General features: G+C 44.3%; 1 protein-coding gene and 1 pseudogene across 2 annotated transcripts in view; one reads left to right on the top strand and one right to left on the bottom strand.

Annotated features, from left to right (window-relative positions):
- Positions 1-752: 752 nt before the first annotated feature.
- Positions 753-1,170, bottom strand: LOC101040302 (large ribosomal subunit protein P1 pseudogene; annotated as a pseudogene).
- Positions 1,171-7,590: 6,420 nt separating this feature from the next.
- The window catches only part of STK38 (serine/threonine kinase 38), a 48,078-nt gene continuing 43,886 nt past the window's right edge, over positions 7,591-11,782 (top strand). For both annotated transcript variants that reach the window (XM_010334089.3, XM_003923202.4), the window contains exon 1: positions 7,591-7,882. The gene's annotated coding sequence lies outside the window, so the exon portion shown is untranslated. The remainder of the gene's footprint in view (positions 7,883-11,782) is intronic.

Here is an 11,782-nt window from a genome sequence, read left to right as displayed (position 1 = left end):
GCCAAACTGTGCAGATCACAAGGTCAGGAGATGGAGACCATCCTGGTCAACATGGTGAAACCCAGTCTCTACTAAATACAAAAAATTAGCCAGGCATGGTGGAACGCACCTGTAGTCCTAGCTACTCGGGAGGCTGAGGCAGGAGAATTGCTTGAACCCAGGAAGTGGAGGTTGCAGTGAGCTGAGATTGTGGCACTGCACTCCAGCCTGGCAACAGAGCAAGATTCCATCTCAAAAAAAAAAAAAAAAAAAAAAAAGGCGAGTCTCAGTCAGTGGCTCACACCTGTAATCCTCGCACTTTGGGAGGCTGACGTGGGTGGATCCCTTGAGGTCAGGAGTTCAAGACCAGCCTGGCCATCAGGGTGAAATCCCATCTTTAAAAAAAAGAGTAAAAAAAACCCACCAAATACCAATGACTGTCTGGTATTTTGTCATATTGAAGTTTCGTCATACTGAGATTTGTTAGAGATAATACAGGCCATCAGCTGGGCTTAAATCTCACTTTTGATAATAGGCAAATTTGTCAAAATTGTGTGATAATAGCCCATTGCTAGTCTGTGGATTCAGTCACACAGGGAGGTGCCACAGGGCAGGAGAAAAATCAATGGACAGGAAGTCAGGAAACCCGATTCTAACCAAGCTTCGTAATTTTAATTAACGTTGTAATTTTGGGCAACTTAATTCCTCTCCTTAGGCCAGTTTTCACATCTGGAAAATGAAAGGGCTAGATGAAATGATCTCTAGGTTCCCTCTTTTTTTTTTTTTTTTTTTTTTTTTTTTTTTTTTTTTTAAGTTCAGCTTTTTATTGAACACATTATGAAAGAGGCTTAGTCAAAAAGACCAAAGCCCATATCATCATCAGACTCCTGGGATTCTTCTTTCTTTGCTTCCACTTTCTTCTCCTCAGCTGGAGCAGCAGCGGTGCAGGGGCAGGACCTCCTGCCGGTGCAGCACCAGCTGCTGGAGCAGGCCACCAGCCCCGACATCTGCAGATGAGCCTCCCAATGTTGATGTTCGCCAGGGCCTTTGCAAACAAGCCAGGCCAAAAAGGTTCAACATTTACACCGGCTGCTTTAATGAGGGCATTGATCTTATCCTCCGTGACGGTCACTCATCGTCCTGCAGAATGAGGGCTGAGTAGATGCAGGTGAGCTGGGAGACGGAGGCCATGGTGTGGGTGAGTGTGGGGCTAGCGCTGCCGGCCACGGTGCTAGTCGCCAGATGAAGTGAGGGCCTCACCCCAAGGCGGCCTTAGCTTCCTCGGAAGGACCGAGCACCTTGGCAGCAGCTGAGGAAAAGGGTAGGTTCCCTCTTAACTGTGATCCCGAATCCAATCAGAATCTGAATCTGAAACCATTATTAGGAATTTAGAATGAAAGGAAGTTTATGAGGTCATTCTTTTTTTTTTTTTTTTTTTTTTTTGAGACGGAGTTTCGCTCTTGTTGCCCAGGCTGGAGTGTAATGGCGCCATCTCGGCTCACCGCAACCTCCGCCTCCTGGGTTGGGGCAATTCTCCTGCCTCAGCCTCCCGAGTAGCTGGGATTACAGGCATGTGCCACCATGCCCAGCTAATTTTTTGTATTTTTAGTAGAGACGGGGTTTCACCATGTTGACCAGGATGGTCTCGATCTCTTGACCTCGTGATCCAACCACCTCGGCCTCCCAAAGTGCTGGGATTACAGGGTTGAGCCACCGCACCCGGCCTATGAGGTCATTCTTGACATCTAGGAGATGATAACAGGCAGTTGGGCCTCTTTTTGCTCCTCTGACTTGTAGCTACATGAGTGATCTTGGCCCCTTTCTCCTGAATCCACATGCTGATGGTGATTATCTAGATCCATGTTCCCGAGAGCATGAGTTTAGGGAAATGTTAATCACGCTCCACAAAACATCTCAAATACATTTGGGAAATCCTGTATAAGTGTTCCTGATGGAGGGTCACAATGCAATTAAAGGTCCTGAGAAGTCCTGCAACAAAGAAACACATAACTTAATTAACCCAGCACTCTGCACATTTATGGATATGGAACACTTTGAAGTGTGTGTGTGTGTGTGTGTGTGTGTGTGTGTGTGTGTGCTGTTACCTCTATTTGAAACAAATGGGATCCAAATGCTTTCATTTTTAGGAAATGTATGAGATCAGTTATCAGATGGTAGTTAAGACAATTCTATCCAGGCGCAGTGGCTCAAGCCTGTAATCCCAGCACTTTGGGATGCCGAGGCGGGTGGATCACGAGGTCAGGAGATCGAGACCACCCTGGTCGACATGGTGAAACCCCGTCTCTACTAAAAATACAAAAATTAGCTGGGCATGGGGGCGCGTGCCTGTAATCGCAGCTATTTGGGAGGCTGAGTCAGGAGAATTGCCTGAACCCAGGAGGCAGAGGTTGCAGTGAGCCGAGATCAATCTATTGCACTCCAGCCTGGGTAACAAGAGCAAAACTCTGTCTCAAAAAAAAAAGACAATTCTGGGGCCTCTGCAGATATGGAAGATTTAGCTCGTTCCTGAGGGAGACTGAGAGTCTTGTGATTCATGCAGCTCTCCACCCCACCAGTTTTCTTTCGACAGTGGGAGCCTCAGAAACTCTCTTGTTTTACAGGGAAGGTCCCATCTAAGCACAATGAGGTCAATGGACATCTTATCCCTTTCACTTCTGGCTTTCAGAATTTTTTAGAACTGTAATTTATTTATTTATTTATTTATTTATTTATTTATTTTTTGAGACGGAGTTTCACTCTTGTTACCCAGGCTGGAGTGCAATGGCGTGATCTCGGCTCACCGCAACCTCCGCCTCCTGGGTTCAGGCAATTCTCCTGCCTCAGCCTCCTGAGTAGCTGGAATTACAGGCACGTGCCACCATGCCCAGCTAATTTTTAGTATTTTTAGTAGAGACAGGGTTTCACCATGTTGACCAGGATAGTCTCGATCTCTTGACCTCGTGATCCACCCGCCTCGGCTTCCCAAAGTGCTGGGATTACAGGCTTGAGCCACCACGCCCGGCCATAGAACCGTAATTTTTATTCAGAAATTATAATTGTCTTTCCTTCCCCCGACTAAGGCCTTCAGTCTACATTTGGTTATACACATATATTCCCTCACTCCTTATATCTGCAGTACCCAGTGGGTAGGTGGTAAAAGTTATGTGTCATTTGGGCACTGGACCTGCCAGACTTCACATCCTTCATTAGTTTTCGAGATTTTTCACCCTCAATTCCCAAAGAAACATTGATTCATCACAACATACACACATAGTCACTGGAAAAAATTAATTTAAAATGTGTATCTCTTAAGACTTCTCAATTATTTTTGTCCCATCTCAAGCATTCAGTTTAAAGTAAAAAATCTCTAAGCTGGCACAAACATATAGTCAAAGTTCTCATTGTAGTCTGTGTTGCTATACCTCCAAGTCTGAAACCAAGAAACAATATGAAATGCTATTTTTGCAGTTAGTGCTTTCTTTACTCGGAGGTTTTCAGGCTTGTAGTTCAAGTGCCAGGATAAAAATGACCAGCCAGACAGCTGTTACAGACCCAGCTAAATATACCAGTGCTTCCCTGAAGGGCTTGAGCTGCAAATAAATTCTTTTTCTCCTGGCCAGGCTTGGTTATTGGCAGTTACTCTGGATATACACTGCCTGGGCTCAACCCTCTCCCTCCAGTTTTCCTAGAACAGTGGGAGAGAAATGGAGGCGAGGAGGCAGCTGGATTGGGGTTGAGGATGTGCGCACTTACTCTCCCGTCCACCCTGTGGAGTGTTTTTATTTTTTATTATTTATTTATTTATTTTATTTATATATATATTTTTTGAGACGGAGTTTCACTCTTGTTACCCAGGCTGGAGTGCAATGGCGCAATCTCGGCTCACCGAAACCTCCGCCTCCTCGGTTCAAGCAATTCTCCTGCCTCAGCCTCCCGAGTAGCTGGGATTACAGGCACGCGCCACCATGCCCAGCTAATTTTTTGTATTTTTAGTAGAGACGGGGTTTCACCATGTTGACCAGGACGGTCTCGATCTCTTGACCTCGTGATCCATCCGCCTCGGCCTCCCAAAGTGCTGGGGTTACAGGCATGAGCCACCATGCCCGGACATATTATTTATTTATTTATTTATTTATTTATTATTATTTTTTTTTAGCAAGACTCTGTCTCAAAAAAAAAAAAAAAAAAGGAAAGAAGGAAAGAAAAATATATAATAAAAATAATAAAAATAAAAAAATACAGTGTAACAACTATTTATATAGCATTTACATTGTGATAAGTACCGTAAGTAATCTAGAGATGATTACTGTGGGAGAATGTGCAAATACTATGCCACTTTATACAAGGGGCTTAAGCATCATTGGGGGTTCTGGAATCAATCCCCGGTGAATACTGAGAATGATTGTATTATAATCTCATATTCAATGGCCATCTATTACAATATAGAGAATCAGTATCATACTTCACATGAGTTATATCTAGATTTGCATGCACATAATTTTTTTTTCAATAGGCTTTTGGAGAACAGGTGATGTTCGGTTACATGAATAGGTTATTTAGTGGTGATTCCTGAGGTTTTGGTGCACCCATCACTGGAGCAGTGTACACTGTAAATGTGTAGTTTTTAATCCTTCACGGCCCCTCCCACCCTACTGCATGCATACAAAAAAATTTTTTTTTTTTCAGACATCTTAGTGGGTGTGAAATAGTATCTCATGGTGGTTTTGATGTGCATTTCTCTAGTGAAATGCAAATGAGGTTCAGCATTTTTCTTTTTTTTCTTTTATTATTTTTATTTTTTTATAAGAAAAAGAATAAAGAAGAGGAAGAAAGAGAAAGAGGAAGAGGGAGAGAGAATGGGGGTATTGCTTTATTGCCCAGGCTAGAATGCAGTCTAAATATGGGTATGCCTATAATTGTCCTTAATAATGGAATATAAAAGAAAATGAGGGAAGAGAATAACAAACAAGGAGCCAACCAACATTTCGTTTAAACTTCTAAGTTGATATGATGTGGTACTGATCTACGTATTCCTGTATTGGGTGCGTATATATTTAGGATCTTTAGCTCTTCTTGTTGTTGCATTGATCCTTTTATCATTATATAATGTCCTTCTTTGCTTCTTTTGATCTTTGTTGCTTAATTTTAACTTCTGCCGGGCGCGGTGGCTCAAGCCTGTAATCCCAGCACTTTGGGAGGCTGAGGCGGGTGGATCACGAGGTCAAGAGATCGAGACCATCCTGGTCAACATGGTGAAACCCCGTCTCTACTAAAAATACAAAAAATTAGCTGGGCATGGTGGCGCGTGCCTGTAATCCCAGCTACTCAGGAGGCTGAGGCAGGAGAATTGCCTGAACCCAGGAGGCGGAGGCTGCGGTGAGCCGAGATCGTGCCATTGCACTCCAGCCTGGGTAACAAGAGCGAAACTCCGTCTCAAAAAAAAAAAAAAAAAAAAAAAAAAAATTTTAACTTCTGCTTTTTATTTATTTATTTTAGCTCTCTGTTTGGTTGGTAAATCCTTCTCCAACTCTTGTTTTAAATCTTTGTATATCCTTGAATGTGAGATGGGTCTGGATGCAGCATACTGATTGGTTTTAGTTTTTTATTTAAATTGCCTGTCTGTCTTTGGATGGGGGATTTAGTCAATTTAAATTTAGAATCAATAATAATATATGTGAGTTTAATACTGCCAGTTAATATTAGCTGGCTATTTTGCCCATTAGTTGATGTAAATTCTTCATTATATTGATGCTCTTTTTGGTATTTTTTTAGAAAGGCTGATACTGTTTGTTCCTTTCTATGTGCAGTGGTTCTTTCAGAATCTCTTGTAAAGCAGGCCTGGTGGTGATGAAATCTCTGAGTGCTTGCTTATTCACAAAAAACTTTATTTTTCCTTCACTTGTGAAGCTTAGTTTGGCTGGATGTGAAATACTGGGTTGAAAGTTCTTTTCTTTAAGGATGTTGAATATTGGTCCCCACTCTCTTCTGGCTTGTAGGGTTTCTGCTGAGAGATCTGCTGTAAGTCTGATAGGCTTCCCTTTGTGGGTAACCTGACCTTTCTCTCTGGCTGCCCTTAGTATTTTCTCCTTCATTTCAACCCTGGTGAATCTGACGATTATGTGCCTTGGAATTGCTCTTCTTGAGGAATATCTCTGTGGTGTTCTCTGTATTACCTGGAGTTGAATATTATCCTGCCTTACTAGGTTGGGAAAATTTTCCTGAATAATGTCCTGAAGCGTATTTTCCAGCTTGGATTCATTCTCTTCCTCACTTTCAGGTACACCTATCAAGCGTAGATTAGGTCTTTTCACATAGTCCTATATTTCTTGGAGACTTTGCTCGTTCCTTTTTATCCTTTTTTCTCTAATCTTGTCTTCTTGTTTTATTTCATTGAGTTGGTCTTCCACCTCTGATATCCTTTCTTCTGCTTGATCAATTCGGCTGTTAAAACTTGTGCATACTTCACGAAGTTCTCGTATTGTGTTTTTCAGCTCCATCAATTCACTTATATTCCTCTCTAAATTGTGTATTCTTTTTAACATTTCGTCAAATCTTTTTTCAAAGTTCTTAGTTTCTTTGGATTGGTTTAAAACAAGTTCTTTTAATTCACAGAAGTTTCTCATTATCCACATTTTGAAGCCTGCTTCTGTAATTGGAACACACTCGTTCTCCATCAAGCCTTGTTCCGTTGCTGATGAGGAACTGTGATCCCCCGTTGAGGGAGAGGTGTTCTGATCTTGGGTAGTCTCAGCCTTTTTTGGCTGTTTTCTTCCCTTCGTTATAAATTTATCCATCTGTGGTCTTTGTATTTACCGTCTTTGTAATTGGTTTTCTGAGTGGACGTCCGACTTATTGATTCTCAGGGCCGAAATCTGAGCAACCCACTGCACCAACTAAATCAGCGGCATTAAGATTGATGGTGCTTTTCTGACTCTGCACCAAGAACCGACTCTCCGAGGCGCCGGCAAAACCGCCTCGCCGGTCACAAGAGTCGCGCTGGCGACCCGTGGGGCTCCTCCGCTGGGAATCTCCTGGTGCGTGAGCAACAAGAATTCATGTGAAGGTATGGCGTCCTCTCGTTCTTTGCGCTTTCACTGGGAGCTACAATCCCCAGCTGCTAGTGATCAGCCATCTTGGATCTCTCTCCGATAACTTTCATAGAACTACACAAACACACTCCACACTCACACGCACACACACACACACACACGCACGCACATGACTGCATGCCAAACAGGTTAAATCCGGGTATGGTCTGATGAAGTTAATTGTATTGGTTTAGTTAATTATGTTGCGCCAATGGCAATTTCCTGGCTTTGAGAATGTTGCATCTTATGAAAAACGTTGAGGTAAGCTGGGTGGGTGATGGGTACACGGAACCCGTCTGTATTAATTATGCAACTTCTTGTGAGCCCATAATTATTTCGAAGTAAAAAGTAAAACAAAAGAAAACAAGGGAACTTCCCCCTCAGCCCAGACTACTTCGAAACCGCCGCACTCTCATACATCTGGCCTCACCCGGGTCCGCCCGGGTCAGGGGGGGTGAAGGGAGGGGCAGGGCGGGGCCACGCACGCGCAGTCCCGCAATCCCGCCGCGCCGCGAAGTCGCGCATGCGTGGTCCCAGCCCCGGGCTGCCGCGCCAGCCCGTCTCCGCGGTGGGGGATCGGGCTGCTTTGGTCCCTTATCCCTCCCGTCTTTTCCGGCAGTTGGGACGCTTCCTGTTGTCCTCACGCGCAACTGCCCGTCGCCCCCTGTCTCAGATCCCCGGCACGGGTCTCCTCTGGTCTTTGGCTCGTTGGCTGCCTGCTGCCGGGACTTCGCCAGCCTTCACGTAGGGACTACTGGCCGAAGGGGCGTCTGCGGCTCCCCGCCGCCCCCAGCCCTGCCTCCCCCGAGGCTCTGGTGAGTTACCTGCTGCTGCCGTCCTCACTCCATTCCCCGGTTTTTTGTTCATCTCCTCCTTTCCCAACCCCCGACTCCTTCTTGACTCTATCCTTCTTGCTGGCGCCTCTTTCTAGCCCTAACCTCTCAGCGTCTCGGCCCCTCTCCTTAGCCTCCTCCTTCCCCGGTTTCCCTTGTTGGCCGTCTCCGCATTTTCCCGGTCCCAGCCTCTCCACCCTGTCCTTTCTCTTTCTCCGTTTGCAGTTGGAGCGGGGAGCCGGGCTCTCCTTTCCATGTTGCCACCTTTGTCTGCTGCCTGCCACCAGTCAGTCCCTCAGGGATCTCGGTCATCACCAGTTTTCATCTCCTTTTCCTGCTGCTGCCCGAGAGCCTGAGAACTGTGGTCTGAGGCAGAGATGTCGAAAGCCCCTCTTGGGGTGTGGTATCTTTGAGTCTGCTCCTTTCTCCGTTAGTCTTAGGATACTGGGTTCAGATAAGCTTAACATCACAGGAAGAGGCAGGGAGGATTCTTAAGAAGAGAGTGGAAAAGCAACAGCCAGTGGAAAGGAAAAAGTTGATAAGGGTTTAGAGGAAAGTCTGTGTCAAGCGGGCAGAACGGCCGGCGGAGACACCAGATCTCTCAGTTCACTCTGAAATGACTAAAAGACACGGAAAAGAGAAACTTGTTCTTTTTGAAATGCACCGAGGAGGGTTGGAAGGAAGTAGACCCTAAGTGTCTCCACCCTTTGAGTTGACCCTGCCTCTGAATTAGCCAGGCTGTGTATTTGGTTTCCCCAAACATAAAACAATCAGCACCACGATAACAGGCTCTCCTCCCCACCTCAAACTTTAGATATCAGCTTCCTTGTGAGAGAAGAGAACCCTCTGGCAAACTATTTCATTTTTTTCCCCTGTAATCAGTTGACAGCAAACTATTTTATGTCCCAACCCTATCCCCCGTCACACACAAACTCCTAGGAATGGAAATCAAAAATTAGCATTTTTTCTAGTTAATCTTTCTGAAGGTACTAAGTGCATAGCACTGTGCATGAAATGGGGGAAGAACATTAAAACAAGTATAAGACATGGTGCTTGCTTTCTAGTGATTTACAGTTCAGTAGGAGAACGTAGACATGCTACTTAAGCAATAATCTTACCTCCAATGTTGAATTGTCCAAATGAACGATAATGGATTGTCAGTCACAAAAAAATAAAGTCCATATTGTTGAGAGAAGGGTTATTTATAGTGATCACAGACTACATTGTGAAGTAAATCAGTTAACCAGGCATAACCATATAGACTGAATCAAATAATGGTTTTCATTTGACTTCCTTTTGGGCGTGCAGGTCTTAAACCTGACTTTTATCTGGATCAAGTCCTTTTATTAATTCTTTAAAACTTTTTTTTTTTTTTTTTTTTGAGACGGAGTTTCGCTCTTGTTACCCAGGCTGGAGTGCAATGGCGCCATCTCGGCTCACTGCAACCTCCGCCTCCTGGGTTCAGGCAATTCTCCTGCCTCAGCCTCCTGAGTAGCTGGGATTACAGGCACGCGCCACTATGCCCAGCTAAGTTTTTGTATTTTTAGTGGAGACGGGGTTTCACCATGTTGACCAGGTTGGTCTCGATCTCTTGACCTCGTGATCCACCCGCCTCGGCCTCCCAAAGTGCTGGGATTACAGGCTTGAGCCACCGCGCCCGGCCCGAGGGATACTGTCTTAAGAAAAGTCAGGTGACCCAGTAAACCTATGAATTGCTTTAGGGCAATATTGATTACATTTTTTGAGGAAAGGTTATTAGAATTAGGCTAAATTTTTTATATTACGGTAGAGGAAGTGGAGGAGGGTTTAAAGAAAGGTCAAAGGGAAGGAGAGTGCAATCTTTTTTTTTTTTTTTTTTTGAGACGGAGTTTCGCTCTTGTTACCCAGGCTGGAGTGCAATGGCGCCATCTCGGCTCACCGCAACCTTCGTCTCCTGGGTTCAGGCAATTCTCCTGCCTCAGCCTCCCGAGTAGCTGGGCTTACAGGCACGCGCCACCATGCCCAGCTAATTTTTGTATTTTTAGTAGAGACGGGGTTTCACCTTGTTGACCAGGATGGTCTTGATCTCTTGACCTCGTAATCCACCAGCCTCGGCCTCCCAAACTGCTGGGATTACAGGCGTGAGCCTCCGCTCCCGGCCAATTTTTGTATTTTTAGTAGAGACGGGGTTTCACCTTGTTGACCAGGATGGTCTTGATCTCTTGACCTCGTAATCCACCAGCCTCGGCCTCCCAAACTGCTGGGATTACAGGCGTGAGCCTCCGCTCCCGGCCAATTTTTGTATTTTTAGTAGAGACGGGGGTTTCACCGTATTGACCAGGATAGTCTGGATCTTTTGACCTCGTGATCCACCTGCCTCGGCCTCCCAAAGTGCTGGGATTACAGGTGTGAGCCACCGCGCCTGGCCTGCAGTCTTTATTATATTAGAAACTCTGGAAGTTGAAAAACACTGCTTAAGAATTTGTTGGTCTAACATATGAACATCTTTGAGTTCATTTAATGTCCTTTTGATCTTTTTTAAAAGTTTAGGAAGTAATGCCAGCTACTTAAATTAGTGAAAACATTTTTTCCCTAGTTTTGATATACCCATCAGTGTAAATGTAGTCTTTATTCTTTAGCTTTGTTGGCAACTAAAAATCATTAACTCGCTCAACTTACATTTATTAACTGCCTATAAATAAAAGGCATTGTTTGGCTTAGGGTTAAACACTTGCAGATTGTTGTGTTTTGTTTGTGGTTGTTGTTTAAGACAGGCTCTTGCTCTGTCCCAGGTTCAGGTGCAGGGGCACAAGCTGGACTCACCAAAACCTCTGCCTCTCCAACTCAAGCAATCCTCCCACCTCAGCCTCCTTAGGAGCTGGGACTACGGGTGGGCACCACCATACCTGGCCATTTTTTTGTATTTTGTTGTAGAGATGGGGTTTTGCCATGTTGCCCAGGCTGGTCCCTCTCCCTTCCAGAGTGCTGGAATTACAGGCATGTACCAGTGTCCTGACAAATTGTTATAATTTTATGTTGAAGTAATTTCAGTTGTTAAAATTTAGCTACATATATGTAATATCTTCAGAAATTTTCATGCAAGGAAGTACAAAACTCTCACTTGCTTTTGACATGTTTTTAGATCTGGTTTTTAAGTTTCTTCACCAAACACACAGAGTGCATGTGGTTTTCATTGTGGGTGGAGGGGGTACAGGCTGACAAATAAGGAACCACACCCAAACTTCACACCAAATAGAGGTTTTTTTTTGTTTTTTTTTTTTTGTATTCCTTTACTGATGCTTTAAAACAGTTGCGTTTCCTTTGTATTAGTTGAAACTTCCCCATAAAAAATAATGATATTTTATAGTAAGGTAGCTCTGTCTTGAATTTGTTTTTACTGATCTTTTTGGTACATGATGAATCAAAATGTTGGACTCTAAAGTAGAGCCTTCGTTTTGAATCTCTGCTCTGAAGGGATTATTCTTTATGTGATTTTTGTCAGAGTATCTTTTTAAATAATTGCTTTTTAAATTATATTCCTTACAAGCCTTAGTTTAATCCACAAAACAATTTAAAAAGCTGGTAAATACTAAGGTGGAAAACCTTACAACCTTTCTTAAAATGCGCTATCTTTGAAAATGGCCCTTGGCTGTGCGCGATGGCTCATCCCTGTAATCCTAGCACTTTGGGAGCCCGAGGCAGGCGGATCATCTGAGGTCAGGAGTTCAAGACCATTCTGGCTAACATGGTGAAACCCCGTTTCTACTAAAAATACAAAAAATTAGCTGGGCATGGTGGCATGTGCCTGTAGTCTCAGCTACTTGGGAAGCTGAGGCAGGAGAATTGGTCGAACTCAGGAGGCAGGAGAATTGGTCGAACTCAGGAGGCAGAGGTTGCAGTGAG

This window comes from Saimiri boliviensis, chromosome 4, assembly GCF_048565385.1.
Source record: "Saimiri boliviensis isolate mSaiBol1 chromosome 4, mSaiBol1.pri, whole genome shotgun sequence".
In the NCBI taxonomy this organism is placed as follows: domain Eukaryota; kingdom Metazoa; phylum Chordata; class Mammalia; order Primates; family Cebidae; genus Saimiri; species Saimiri boliviensis.
Note: the sequence above shows the minus strand (reverse complement) of the source record. Positions and strands in the feature narration are given on the sequence as shown.